At 56.1% G+C, this 15,840-nt stretch overlaps 1 protein-coding gene across 1 annotated transcript in view; it reads right to left on the bottom strand.

Moving 5' to 3' along the window:
• Positions 1–15,840, bottom strand: part of LOC122554086 (putative voltage-dependent R-type calcium channel subunit alpha-1E) — a 1,472,327-nt gene that overhangs the window by 745,318 nt on the left and 711,169 nt on the right. The gene's annotated exons all lie outside the window — the stretch shown is intronic.

Genomic DNA, 15,840 nt, shown 5'->3' with positions numbered 1-15,840 from the left:
CAAATGTGGCACCCAGTGTGGCACCCAGTGTGACACAGAGAACGACACAGAGTGACACAGAGCGACACCGAGATCGACACAGAGAGCGACAGAGAGAGCGATACAGAGAGCGACACAGAGAGCGACACAGAGAGCGACACCGAGAGCGACACCGAGAGCGACACAGAGAGCGACACCGAGAGCGACACCAAGAGCGACACAGAGAGCGACACAGAGAGACACAGAGAGCGACACCGAGAGATACAGAGAGTGACACAGAGAGCGACGCAGAGAGCGACACCGAGAGCGACGCAGAGAGCGACACCGAGAGCGACGCAGAGAGCGACCGAGTGTGACACAGGGAGACACAGAGAGCGACGCGGAGAGCGACACCGAGAGCGACACAGAGTGCGACACATTGAGCGAGAGAGAGAGCGACACCGAGAGCGACACAGAGAGCGACACCGAGAGTGACACCGAGAACGACACAGAGAGTGACAGAGAGAGCGACACCGAGAGCGACACCGAGAGCGACACATTGAGCGAGAGAGAGAGCGACACCGAGAGCGACACAGAGAGTGACAGAGAGAGCGACACTGAGAGTGACAGAGAGACACAGAGAGCGACACCGAGAGACACAGAGAGCGACACCGAGAGACACAGAGAGCGACAGAGAGAGACACAGAGCGTGACACCGAGAGACACAGAGAGCGACAGAGAGAGACACCAAGAGCGACACCGAGAGACACAGAGAGCGACACTGAGAGCGACACCGAGAGTGACACAGAGAGTGACACCGAGAGACACAGAGAGTGACGCAGAGAGCGACACAGAGAGAGAGACACAGAGAGAGACACAGAGAGTGACACAGAGAGAGACACAGAGAGCGACACCGAGAGCGACACAGAGACACAGAGAGTGACACTGAGTGTGACACAGCGAGCGACACAGAGAGTGACACTAAGAGACACCGAGTGTGACACAGGGTGACACAGAGAGTGACATAGTTTGACACCAAATGTGGCACCCAGTGTGACACAGAGAACGACACAGAGTGACACAGAGCGACACAGAGAGCGACAGAGAGCGACACAGAGAGCGACACCGAGAGCGACACAGAGAGCGACACCGAGAGCGACACCGAGAGCGACACCGAGAGCGACGCAGAGAGCGACACCGAGAGCGACGCAGAGAGCGACCGAGTGTGACACAGGGAGACACAGAGAGCGACGCGGAGAGCGACACCGAGAGCGACACAGAGTGCGACACATTGAGCGAGAGAGAGAGCGACACCGAGAGCGACACAGAGAGCGACACCGAGAGTGACACCGAGAACGACACAGAGAGTGACAGAGAGAGCGACACCGAGAGCGACACCGAGAGCGACACATTGAGCGAGAGAGAGAGCGACACCGAGAGCGACACAGAGAGTGACAGAGAGAGCGACACTGAGAGTGACAGAGAGACACAGAGAGCGACACCGAGAGACACAGAGAGCGACACCGAGAGACACAGAGAGCGACAGAGAGAGACACAGAGCGTGACACCGAGAGACACAGAGAGCGACAGAGAGAGACACCAAGAGCGACACCGAGAGACACAGAGAGCGACACTGAGAGCGACACCGAGAGTGACACAGAGAGTGACACCGAGAGACACAGAGAGTGACGCAGAGAGCGACACAGAGAGAGAGACACAGAGAGAGACACAGAGAGTGACACAGAGAGAGACACAGAGAGCGACACCGAGAGCGACACAGAGACACAGAGAGTGACACTGAGTGTGACACAGCGAGCGACACAGAGAGTGACACTAAGAGACACCGAGTGTGACACAGGGTGACACAGAGAGTGACATAGTTTGACACAAAATGTGGCACCCAGTGTGACACAGAGAACGACACAGAGTGACACAGAGCGACACAGAGAGCGACAGAGAGAGCGACACAGAGAGCGACACCGAGAGCGACACAGAGAGCGACACCGAGAGCGACACCGAGAGCGACACAGAGACCGACAGAGAGACACAGAATCACAGAGAGAAACTGAGAGCGACACCAAGAGCGACACAGAGAGTGACACAGAGAGCGACAGAAAGAGCGACACAGAGAGACACAGAGAGCGACACAGAGAGACACAGAGAGTGACACAGAGAGAGACACAGAGAGTGACACAGTGTGACACCGAATGTGGCACCGAGTGTGGCACCCAGTGTGACACAGAGAACGACTCAGAGTGACACAGAGTGACACAGAGAGCGACACAGAGAGACACCGAGAGCGACACAGAGAGACACCGAGAGCGACGCAGAGAGCGACACCGAGAGCGACACCGAGAGCGACACAGAGAGCGACACAGAGAGACACAGAGAGCGACACCGAGAGACACAGAGAGTGACACAGAGAGCGACGCAGAGAGCGACACCGAGAGCGACACCGAGAGACACAGAGAGTGACACAGAGAGCGACAGAGAGTGACACAGAAAGCGACACAGAGAGTGACCGAGTGTGACACAGGGAGACACAGAGAGCGACAGAGAGTGACACAGAGAGCGACACAGAGAGCGACACCGAGAGCGACACAGAGAGCGACACCGAGAGTGACCGAGTGTGACACAGGGAGACACAGAGAGCGACAGAGAGCAACACCGAGAGACACAGAGAGACACAGAGAGACACAGAGAGCGATAGAGAGAGCGATAGAGAGAGCGACACCGAGAGCGACACAGAGAGCGACACCGAGAGACACAGCGACACAGAGAGCGACACAGAGAGACACAGAGAGCGACACCGAGAGACACAGAGAGCGACACAGAGAGCGACAGAGAGACACAGAGAGCGACACCGAGAGCGACACCGAGAGCGACACCGAGAGCGACACCGAGAGCGACACAGAGAGTGACACAGAGAGTGACACCGAGAGACACAGAGAGTGACACAGAGAGCGACACAGATTGAGACACAGAGAGAGACACAGAGAGCGACAGAGAGAGCGACACAGAGAGAGACAGAGAGAGAGACACAGAGAGCGACACCAAGAGCGACACAGAGAGAGACACAGAGAGAGACACAGCGAGTGACACTGAGTGTGACACAGCGAGTGACACAGAGAGTGACACAGAGAGACACCGAGTGTGACACAGGGTGACACAGAGAGTGACACAGTGTGACACCAAATGTGGCACCCAGTGTGGCACCCAGTGTGGCACCCAGTGTGACACAGAGAACGACACAGAGTGACACAGAGCGACACCGAAAGTGACACCGAGAACGACACAGAGAGTGACAGAGAGAGCGACACCGAGAGCGACACAGAGAGCGACACATTGAGCGAGAGAGAGAGCGACACCGAGAGCGACACAGAGAGCGACACCGAGAGCGACACTGAGAGTGACAGAGAGAGACACAGAGAGCAACAGAGAGAGACACAGAGCGCGACACCGAGAGACACAGAGAGCGACAGAGAGAGACACCGAGAGCGACACCAAGAGACACAGAGAGCGACACAGAGAGTGACACAGAGAGCGACACAGAGAGACACAGAGAGCGACACCAAGAACGACGATGAGAGTGACACAGAGAGTGACACCGAGAGACACAGAGAGTGACACAGAGAGCGACACAGAGAGAGAGACACAGAGAGAGACACAGAGAGCGACACTGAGTGTGACACAGCGAGCGACACAGAGAGTGACACAGAGAGACACCGAGTGTGACACAGGGTGACACCAAATGTGGCACCCAGTGTGGCACCCAGTGTGACACAGAGAACGACAGAGTGTGACACAGAGTGACACCGAGAGCGACACAGAGAGCGACAGAGAGAGCGACAGAGAGAGCGACACCGAGAGCAACACAGAGACCGACACAGAGAGCGACAGAGAGAGCGACAGAGAGACACAGAATCACAGAGAGAAACCGACAGCGACACAGAGAGCGACAGAGAGAGACACCGAGAGCGACAGAGAGTGCGACACAGAGAGCAACAGAGAGAGACACAGAGAGCGACACCGAGAGCGACAGAGAGAGCGACAGAGAGAGACACAGAGAGAGCGACACAGAGAGAGACACAGAGAGCGACACCGAGAGCGACACCGAGAGACACAGAGAGTGACACAGAGAGCGACACAGAGAGAGACACAGAGAGAGACACAGAGAGCGACACAGAGAGCGACACAGAGAGTGACACCGAGAGACACAGAGAGTGACACAGAGAGCGACACAGAGAGAGACACAGAGAGAGACACAGAGAGCGACACAGAGAGCGACAGAGAGAGCGACACAGAGAGAGACACAGAGAGAGACACAGAGAGCGACACCAAGAGCGACACAGAGAGAGACACAGAGAGAGACACAGCGAGTGACACTGAGTGTGACACAGCGAGTGACACAGAGAGTGACAGAGAGAGACACCGAGTGTGACACAGGATGACACAGAGAGTGACACAGTGTGACACCAAATGTGGCACCCAGTGTGGCACCCAGTGTGACACAGAGAACGACACAGAGTGACACAGAGCGACACCGAAAGTGACACCGAGAACGACACAGAGAGTGACAGAGAGAGCGACACCGAGAGCGACACAGAGAGCGACACATTGAGCGAGAGAGAGAGCGACACCGAGAGCGACACAGAGAGCGACACCGAGAGCGACACTGAGAGTGACAGAGAGAGACACAGAGAGCGACAGAGAGAGACACAGAGAGCAACAGAGAGAGACACAGAGCGCGACACCGAGAGACACAGAGAGCGACAGAGAGAGACACCGAGAGCGACACCAAGAGACACAGAGAGCGACACACAGAGAGACACAGAGAGCGACACCAAGAACGACGATGAGAGTGACACAGAGAGTGACACCGAGAGACACAGAGAGTGACACAGAGAGCGACACAGAGAGAGAGACACAGAGAGAGACACAGAGAGCGACACTGAGTGTGACACAGCGAGCGACACAGAGAGTGACACAGAGAGACACCGAGTGTGACACAGGGTGACACCAAATGTGGCACCCAGTGTGGCACCCAGTGTGACACAGAGAACGACAGAGTGTGACACAGAGTGACACCGAGAGCGACACAGAGAGCGACAGAGAGAGCGACAGAGAGAGCGACACCGAGAGCAACACAGAGACCGACACAGAGAGCGACAGAGAGAGCGACAGAGAGACACAGAATCACAGAGAGAAACCGACAGCGACACAGAGAGCGACAGAGAGAGACACCGAGAGCGACACCGAGAGCGACACAGAGAGCAACAGAGAGAGACACAGAGAGAGCGACACAGAGAGAGACACAGAGAGCGACACCGAGAGCGACACCGAGAGACACAGAGAGTGACACAGAGAGCGACACAGAGAGAGACACAGAGAGAGACACAGAGAGCGACACAGAGAGCGACACAGAGAGAGAGACACAGAGAGAGACACAGAGAGCGACACTGAGTGTGACACAGCGAGCGACACAGAGAGTGACACAGAGAGACACCGAGTGTGACACAGGGTGACACCAAATGTGGCACCCAGTGTGGCACCCAGTGTGACACAGAGAACGACACAGAGTGACACAGAGCGACACCGAAAGTGACACCGAGAACGACACAGAGAGTGACAGAGAGAGCGACACCGAGAGCGACACAGAGAGCGACACATTGAGCGAGAGAGAGAGCGACACCGAGAGCGACACAGAGAGCGACACCGAGAGCGACACTGAGAGTGACAGAGAGAGACACAGAGAGCGACAGAGAGAGACACAGAGAGCAACAGAGAGAGACACAGAGCGCGACACCGAGAGACACAGAGAGCGACAGAGAGAGACACCGAGAGCGACACCAAGAGACACAGAGAGCGACACAGAGAGTGACACAGAGAGCGACACAGAGAGCAACACCGAGAACGACGATGAGAGTGACACAGAGAGTGAAACCGAGAGACACAGAGAGTGACACAGAGAGCGACACAGAGAGAGAGACACAGAGAGAGACACAGCGAGCGACACAGAGAGTGACACAGAGAGACACCGAGTGTGACACAGGGTGACACAGAGAGTGACACAGTGTGACACCAAATGTGGCACCCAGTGTGGCACCCAGTGTGATACAGAGAACGACACAGAGTGACACAGAGCGACACTGAGATCGACACAGAGAGTGACACAGAGAGCGACACCGAGAGCGACGCAGAGAGCGACCGAGTGTGACACAGGGAGACACAGAGAGCGACGCGGAGAGCGACACCGAGAGCGACACAGAGTGCGACACATTGAGCGAGAGAGAGAGCGACACCGAGAGCGACACAGAGAGCGACACCGAGAGCGACACTGAGAGTGACAGAGAGCGACAGAGAGAGACACAGAGCGCGACACCGAGAGACACAGAGAGCGACAGAGAGAGACACCGAGAGCGACACCAAGAGACACAGAGAGCGACACAGAGAGTGACACAGAGAGCGACACAGAGAGACACAGAGAGCGACACCGAGAACGACGCCGAGAGTGACACAGAGAGTGACACCGAGAGACACAGAGAGTGACACAGAGAGCGACACAGAGAGAGAGACACAGAGAGAGACACAGAGAGCGACACTGAGTGTGACACAGCGAGCGACACAGAGAGTGACACAGAGAGACACCGAGTGTGACACAGGGTGACACAGAGAGTGACACAGTGTGACACCAAATGTGGCACCCAGTGTGGCACCCAGTGTGACACAGAGAACGACACAGAGTGACACAGAGCGACACCGAGATCGACACAGAGAGCGACAGAGAGAGCGACACAGAGAGCGACACAGAGAGCGACACCGAGAGCGACACCGACAGCGACACCAAGAGCGACACAGAGAGCGACACCGAGAGTGACACAGAGAGCGAGAGAGAGAGAGCGACACCGAGAGCGACACAGAGAGGGACACCGAGAGTGACACTGACAGTGACAGAGAGAGACACAGAGAGCGACACCGAGAGACACAGAGAGCAACACCGAGAGACACAGTGAGCGACAGAGAGACACAGAATCACAGAGAGAAACCAACAGCAACACAGAGAGCGACAGAGAGAGACACCGAGAGCGACAGAGAGTGCGACACAGAGAGCAACAGAGAGAGACACAGAGAGCGACACCGAGAGCGACAGAGAGAGCGACAGAGATCGACAGAGAGACACAGAATCACAGAGAGAAACTGAGAGCGACACCAAGAGCGACACAGAGAGTGACACAGAGAGCGACAGAGAGAGCGACACAGAGAGACACAGAGAGCGACACAGAGAGACACAGAGAGTGACACAGAGAGAGACACAGAGAGTGACACAGTGTGACACCGAATGTGGCACCGAGTGTGGCACCCAGTGTGACACAGAGAACGACTCAGAGTGACACAGAGTGACACAGAGAGACACCGAGAGCGACACAGAGAGACACTGAGAGCGACACCGAGACACACAGAGAGTGACACAGATTGCGACGCAGAGAGCGACACCGAGAGCGACGCAGAGAGCGACACCGAGAGCGACGCAGAGAGCGACCGAGTGTGACACAGGGAGACACAGAGAGCGACACCGAGAGACACAGAGAGCGACACAGAGAGCGACAGAGAGACACCGAGAGCGACACCGAGAGCGACACCGAGAGACACAGAGAGCGACACAGAGAGTGACACCAAGAGACACAGAGAGTGACACAGAGAGCGACACAGAGAGAGACACAGAGAGCGACACAGAGAGCGACACAGAGAGAGACACAGAGAGAGACACAGAGAGCGACAGAGAGAGCGACACAGAGAGCGACACAGAGAGACACAGAGAGTGACACCGTGAGACACAGAGAGCGACACAGAGAGTGACACAGAGAGTGACACCGAGAGACACAGAGAGTGACACAGAGAGCGACACAGAGAGCGACACAGAGAGAGACACAGAGAGAGACACAGAGAGCGACAGAGAGAGCGACACAGAGAGCGACACAGAGAGCGACACCGAGAGCGACACCCAGAGCGACACCGAGAGCGACACCAAGAGCGACACAGAGAGCAACAGAGAGCGACACAGAAAGTGACACAGAGAGTGACACCGAGAGACACAGAGAGTGACACAGAGAGCGACACAGATTGAGACACAGAGAGAGACACAGAGAGCGACAGAGAGAGCGACACAGAGAGAGACAGAGAGAGAGACACAGAGAGCGACACCAAGAGCGACACAGAGAGAGACACAGAGAGAGACACAGCGAGTGACACTGAGTGTGACACAGCGAGTGACACAGAGAGTGACACAGAGAGACACCGAGTGTGACACAGGGTGACACAGAGAGTGACACAGTGTGACACCAAATGTGGCACCCAGTGTGGCACCCAGTGTGGCACAGAGAACGACAGAGAGTGACACAGAGCGACACCGAAAGTGACACCGAGAGCGACACAGAGAGCGACACATTGAGCGAGAGAGAGAGCGACACCGAGAGCGACACAGAGAGCGACACCGAGAGCGACACTGAGAGTGACAGAGAGAGACACAGAGAGCAACAGAGAGAGACACAGAGCGCGACACCGAGAGACACAGAGAGCGACAGAGAGAGACACCGAGAGCGACACCAAGAGACACAGAGAGCGACACAGAGAGTGACACAGAGAGCGACACAGAGAGACACAGAGAGCGACACCAAGAACGACGATGAGAGTGACACAGAGAGTGACACCGAGAGACACAGAGAGTGACACAGAGAGCGACACAGAGAGAGAGACACAGAGAGAGACACAGAGAGCGACACTGAGTGTGACACAGCGAGCGACACAGAGAGTGACACAGAGAGACACCGAGTGTGACACAGGGTGACACCAAATGTGGCACCCAGTGTGGCACCCAGTGTGACACAGAGAACGACAGAGTGTGACACAGAGTGACACCGAGAGCGACACAGAGAGCGACAGAGAGAGCGACAGAGAGAGCGACACCGAGAGCAACACAGAGACCGACACAGAGAGCGACAGGGAGAGCGACAGAGAGACACAGAATCACAGAGAGAAACCGACAGCGACACAGAGAGCGACAGAGAGAGACACCGAGAGCGACACCGAGAGCGACACAGAGAGCAACAGAGAGAGACACAGAGAGAGCGACACAGAGAGAGACACAGAGAGCGACACCGAGAGCGACACCGAGAGACACAGAGAGTGACACAGAGAGCGACACAGAGAGAGACACAGAGAGAGACACAGAGAGCGACACAGAGAGCGACACAGAGAGTGACACCGAGAGACACAGAGAGTGACACAGAGAGCGACACAGAGAGAGACACAGAGAGAGACACAGAGAGCGACACAGAGAGCGACAGAGAGAGCGACACAGAGAGAGACACAGAGAGAGACACAGAGAGCGACACCAAGAGCGACACAGAGAGAGACACAGAGAGAGACACAGCGAGTGACACTGAGTGTGACACAGCGAGTGACACAGAGAGTGACAGAGAGAGACACCGAGTGTGACACAGGATGACACAGAGAGTGACACAGTGTGACACCAAATGTGGCACCCAGTGTGGCACCCAGTGTGACACAGAGAACGACACAGAGTGACACAGAGCGACACCGAAAGTGACACCGAGAACGACACAGAGAGTGACAGAGAGAGCGACACCGAGAGCGACACAGAGAGCGACACATTGAGCGAGAGAGAGAGCGACACCGAGAGCGACACAGAGAGCGACACATTGAGCGAGAGAGAGAGCGACACCGAGAGCGACACAGAGAGCGACACCGAGAGCGACACTGAGAGTGACAGAGAGAGACGCAGAGAGCGACAGAGAGAGACACAGAGAGCAACAGAGAGAGACACAGAGCGCGACACCGAGAGACACAGAGAGCGACAGAGAGAGACACCGAGAGCGACACCAAGAGACACAGAGAGCGACACACAGAGAGACACAGAGAGCGACACCAAGAACGACGATGAGAGTGACACAGAGAGTGACACCGAGAGACACAGAGAGTGACACAGAGAGCGACACAGAGAGAGAGACACAGAGAGAGACACAGAGAGCGACACTGAGTGTGACACAGCGAGCGACACAGAGAGTGACACAGAGAGACACCGAGTGTGACACAGGGTGACACCAAATGTGGCACCCAGTGTGGCACCCAGTGTGACACAGAGAACGACAGAGTGTGACACAGAGTGACACCGAGAGCGACACAGAGAGCGACAGAGAGAGCGACAGAGAGAGCGACACCGAGAGCAACACAGAGACCGACACAGAGAGCGACAGAGAGAGCGACAGAGAGACACAGAATCACAGAGAGAAACCGACAGCGACACAGAGAGCGACAGAGAGAGACACCGAGAGCGACACCGAGAGCGACACAGAGAGCAACAGAGAGAGACACAGAGAGAGCGACACAGAGAGAGACACAGAGAGCGACACCGAGAGCGACACCGAGAGACACAGAGAGTGACACAGAGAGCGACACAGAGAGAGACACAGAGAGAGACACAGAGAGCGACACTGAGTGTGACACAGCGAGCGACACAGAGAGTGACACAGAGAGACACCGAGTGTGACACAGGGTGACACCAAATGTGGCACCCAGTGTGGCACCCAGTGTGACACAGAGAACGACAGAGTGTGACACAGAGTGACACCGAGAGCGACACAGAGAGCGACAGAGAGAGCGACAGAGAGAGCGACACCGAGAGCAACACAGAGACCGACACAGAGAGCGACAGAGAGAGCGACAGAGAGACACAGAATCACAGAGAGAAACCGACAGCGACACAGAGAGCGACAGAGAGAGACACCGAGAGCGACACCGAGAGCGACACAGAGAGCAACAGAGAGAGACACAGAGAGAGCGACACAGAGAGAGACACAGAGAGCGACACCGAGAGCGACACCGAGAGACACAGAGAGTGACACAGAGAGCGACACAGAGAGAGACACAGAGAGAGACACAGAGAGCGACACAGAGAGCGACACAGAGAGAGAGACACAGAGAGAGACACAGAGAGCGACACTGAGTGTGACACAGCGAGCGACACAGAGAGTGACACAGAGAGACACCGAGTGTGACACAGGGTGACACCAAATGTGGCACCCAGTGTGGCACCCAGTGTGACACAGAGAACGACACAGAGTGACACAGAGCGACACCGAAAGTGACACCGAGAACGACACAGAGAGTGACAGAGAGAGCGACACCGAGAGCGACACAGAGAGCGACACATTGAGCGAGAGAGAGAGCGACACCGAGAGCGACACAGAGAGCGACACCGAGAGCGACACTGAGAGTGACAGAGAGAGACACAGAGAGCGACAGAGAGAGACACAGAGAGCAACAGAGAGAGACACAGAGCGCGACACCGAGAGACACAGAGAGCGACAGAGAGAGACACCGAGAGCGACACCAAGAGACACAGAGAGCGACACAGAGAGTGACACAGAGAGCGACACAGAGAGCAACACCGAGAACGACGATGAGAGTGACACAGAGAGTGAAACCGAGAGACACAGAGAGTGACACAGAGAGCGACACAGAGAGAGAGACACAGAGAGAGACACAGCGAGCGACACAGAGAGTGACACAGAGAGACACCGAGTGTGACACAGGGTGACACAGAGAGTGACACAGTGTGACACCAAATGTGGCACCCAGTGTGGCACCCAGTGTGATACAGAGAACGACACAGAGTGACACAGAGCGACACTGAGATCGACACAGAGAGTGACACAGAGAGCGACACCGAGAGCGACGCAGAGAGCGACCGAGTGTGACACAGGGAGACACAGAGAGCGACGCGGAGAGCGACACCGAGAGCGACACAGAGTGCGACACATTGAGCGAGAGAGAGAGCGACACCGAGAGCGACACAGAGAGCGACACCGAGAGCGACACTGAGAGTGACAGAGAGCGACAGAGAGAGACACAGAGCGCGACACCGAGAGACACAGAGAGCGACAGAGAGAGACACCGAGAGCGACACCAAGAGACACAGAGAGCGACACAGAGAGTGACACAGAGAGCGACACAGAGAGACACAGAGAGCGACACCGAGAACGACGCCGAGAGTGACACAGAGAGTGACACCGAGAGACACAGAGAGTGACACAGAGAGCGACACAGAGAGAGAGACACAGAGAGAGACACAGAGAGCGACACTGAGTGTGACACAGCGAGCGACACAGAGAGTGACACAGAGAGACACCGAGTGTGACACAGGGTGACACAGAGAGTGACACAGTGTGACACCAAATGTGGCACCCAGTGTGGCACCCAGTGTGACACAGAGAACGACACAGAGTGACACAGAGCGACACCGAGATCGACACAGAGAGCGACAGAGAGAGCGACACAGAGAGCGACACAGAGAGCGACACCGAGAGCGACACCGACAGCGACACCAAGAGCGACACAGAGAGCGACACCGAGAGTGACACAGAGAGCGAGAGAGAGAGAGCGACACCGAGAGCGACACAGAGAGGGACACCGAGAGTGACACTGACAGTGACAGAGAGAGACACAGAGAGCGACACCGAGAGACACAGAGAGCAACACCGAGAGACACAGTGAGCGACAGAGAGACACAGAATCACAGAGAGAAACCAACAGCAACACAGAGAGCGACAGAGAGAGACACCGAGAGCGACACCGAGAGCGACAGAGAGTGCGACACAGAGAGCAACAGAGAGAGACACAGAGAGCGACACCGAGAGCGACAGAGAGAGCGACAGAGATCGACAGAGAGACACAGAATCACAGAGAGAAACTGAGAGCGACACCAAGAGCGACACAGAGAGTGACACAGAGAGCGACAGAGAGAGCGACACAGAGAGACACAGAGAGCGACACAGAGAGACACAGAGAGTGACACAGAGAGAGACACAGAGAGTGACACAGTGTGACACCGAATGTGGCACCGAGTGTGGCACCCAGTGTGACACAGAGAACGACTCAGAGTGACACAGAGTGACACAGAGAGACACCGAGAGCGACACAGAGAGACACTGAGAGCGACACCGAGACACACAGAGAGTGACACAGATTGCGACGCAGAGAGCGACACCGAGAGCGACGCAGAGAGCGACACCGAGAGCGACGCAGAGAGCGACCGAGTGTGACACAGGGAGACACAGAGAGCGACACCGAGAGACACAGAGAGCGACACAGAGAGCGACAGAGAGACACCGAGAGCGACACCGAGAGCGACACCGAGAGACACAGAGAGCGACACAGAGAGTGACACCAAGAGACACAGAGAGTGACACAGAGAGCGACACAGAGAGAGACACAGAGAGCGACACAGAGAGCGACACAGAGAGAGACACAGAGAGAGACACAGAGAGCGACAGAGAGAGCGACACAGAGAGCGACACAGAGAGACACAGAGAGTGACACCGTGAGACACAGAGAGCGACACAGAGAGTGACACAGAGAGTGACACCGAGAGACACAGAGAGTGACACAGAGAGCGACACAGAGAGCGACACAGAGAGAGACACAGAGAGAGACACAGAGAGCGACAGAGAGAGCGACACAGAGAGCGACACAGAGAGCGACACCGAGAGCGACACCCAGAGCGACACCGAGAGCGACACCAAGAGCGACACAGAGAGCAACAGAGAGCGACACAGAAAGCGAGAGAGAGAGCGACACCGAGAGTGACACTGAGAGTGACAGAGAGAGACACAGAGAGCGACACCGAGAGACACAGAGAGCGACAGAGAGACACAGAATCACAGAGAGAAACCGACAGCGACACAGAGAGCGACAGAGAGAGACACCGAGAGCGACACCGAGAGCGACAGAGAGTGCGACACAGAGAGCGACAGAGAGAGCGACATCGAGAGCGACAGAGAGAGTGACAGAGAGCGACAGAGAGACACAGAATCACAGAGAGAAACTGAGAGCGACACCAAGAGCGACACAGAGAGTGACACAGAGAGCGACAGAGAGAGCGACACAGAGAGACACAGAGAGCGACACAGAGAGACACAGAGAGTGACACAGAGAGAGACACAGAGAGTGACACAGTGTGACACCGAATGTGGCACCGAGTGTGGCACCCAGTGTGACACAGAGAACGACACAGAGTGACACAGAGTGACACAGAGAGACACCGAGAGCGACACAGAGAGACACCGAGAGCGACGCAGAGAGCGACACCGAGAGCGACACCGAGAGCGACACAGAGAGACACAGAGAGACACAGAGAGTGACACAGAGAGCGACACAGAGAGAGACACAGAGAGACACAGAGAGCGACACATTGAGCGACACAGAGAGAGACACAGAGAGCGACACCGAGAGCGACACAGAGAGAGACACAGAGAGAGACACAGCGAGTGACACTGAGTGTGACACAGTGAGTGACACAGAGAGTGACACAGAGAGACACCAAATGTGGCACCCAGTGTGACACAGAGAGTGACACAGAGTGACACAGAGCGACACCGAAAGTGACACCGAGAACGACACAGAGAGTGACAGAGAGAGCGACAACGAGAGCGACACAGAGAGCGACACATTGAGTGAGAGAGAGAGCGACACCGAGAGCGACACAGAGAGCGACACCGAGAGCGACACTGAGAGTGACAGAGAGAGACACAGAGAGCGACAGAGAGAGACACCGAGAGCGACACCGAGAGACACAGAGAGCGACACAGAGAGTGACACAGAGAGCGACAACGAGAACGACGCCGAGAGTGACACAGAGAGTGACACAGAGTGTGACACAGTGAGCGACACTGAGAGAGAGACACAGAGAGAGACACAGAGAGCGACACTGAGTGTGACACAGCGAGCGACACAGAGAGTGACACAGAGAGACACCGAGTGTGACACAGGGTGACACAGAGAGTGACACCCAGAGTGACACCAAATGTGGCACCCAGTGTGGCACCCAGTGTGACACAGAGAACGACACAGAGTGACACAGAGCGACACCGAGAGCGACACAGAGAGCGACAGAGAGAGCAACACAGAGAGCGACACAGAGAGAGACACAGGGAGCGACACCGAGAGCGACACAGAGAGCGACACCGAGAGACACAGAGAGCGACACCGAGAGCGACACAGAGAGCGACACAGAGAGAGACAGAGAGAGCGACACAGAGAGCGACACAGAGAGCGACACAGAGAGCGACACCGAGAGCGACACAGAGAGCGACAGAGAGAGCGACACAGAGAGCGACACCGAGAGACACATAGAGCGACACCGAGAGCAACACAGAGAGACACAGAGAGCGACACCAAGAGCGACACAGAGAGCGACACAGAGAGCGAGAGAGAGAGCGACACCGAGAGCGACAGAGAGAGCGACACCGAGAGACACAGAGAGCGACAGAGAGACACAGAATCACAGAGAGAAACTGAGAGCGACACCAAGAGCGACACAGAGAGTGACACAGAGAGCGACAGAGAGAGCGACACAAAGAGACACAGAGAGCGACACAGAGAGACACAGAGAGTGACACAGAGAGAGACACACAGAGAGACACAGAGAGACACCGAGTGTGACACAGGGTGACACAGAGAGTGACACAGTGTGACACCGAATGTGGCACCGAGTGTGGCACCCAGTGTGACACAGAGAGTGACACCGAGAGACACAGAGAGTGACACAGAGATTGACACAGAGAGCGACAGAGAGCGACACAGAGAGCGACACCGAGAGTGACCGAGTGTGACACTGGGAGACACAGAGAGCGACAGAGAGAGATACAGAGAGCAACACCGAGAGACACAGAGAGCGACACAGAGAGCGACAGAGAGAGACACAGAGAGCGACACCGAGAGACACAGAGAGCGACAGAGAGAGATACCGAGAGCGACACAGAGAGAGACACAGAGAGCGACACAGAGAGAGATACAGAGAGCGAC

The sequence above is a fragment of the Chiloscyllium plagiosum genome, unplaced genomic scaffold (genome assembly GCF_037043375.1).
Source record: "Chiloscyllium plagiosum isolate Xiang-an unplaced genomic scaffold, Cpla_swu_hap1 HiC_scaffold_9, whole genome shotgun sequence".
Taxonomy (NCBI): domain Eukaryota; kingdom Metazoa; phylum Chordata; class Chondrichthyes; order Orectolobiformes; family Hemiscylliidae; genus Chiloscyllium; species Chiloscyllium plagiosum.
This window is presented reverse-complemented; position numbering and strand designations above follow the sequence as displayed.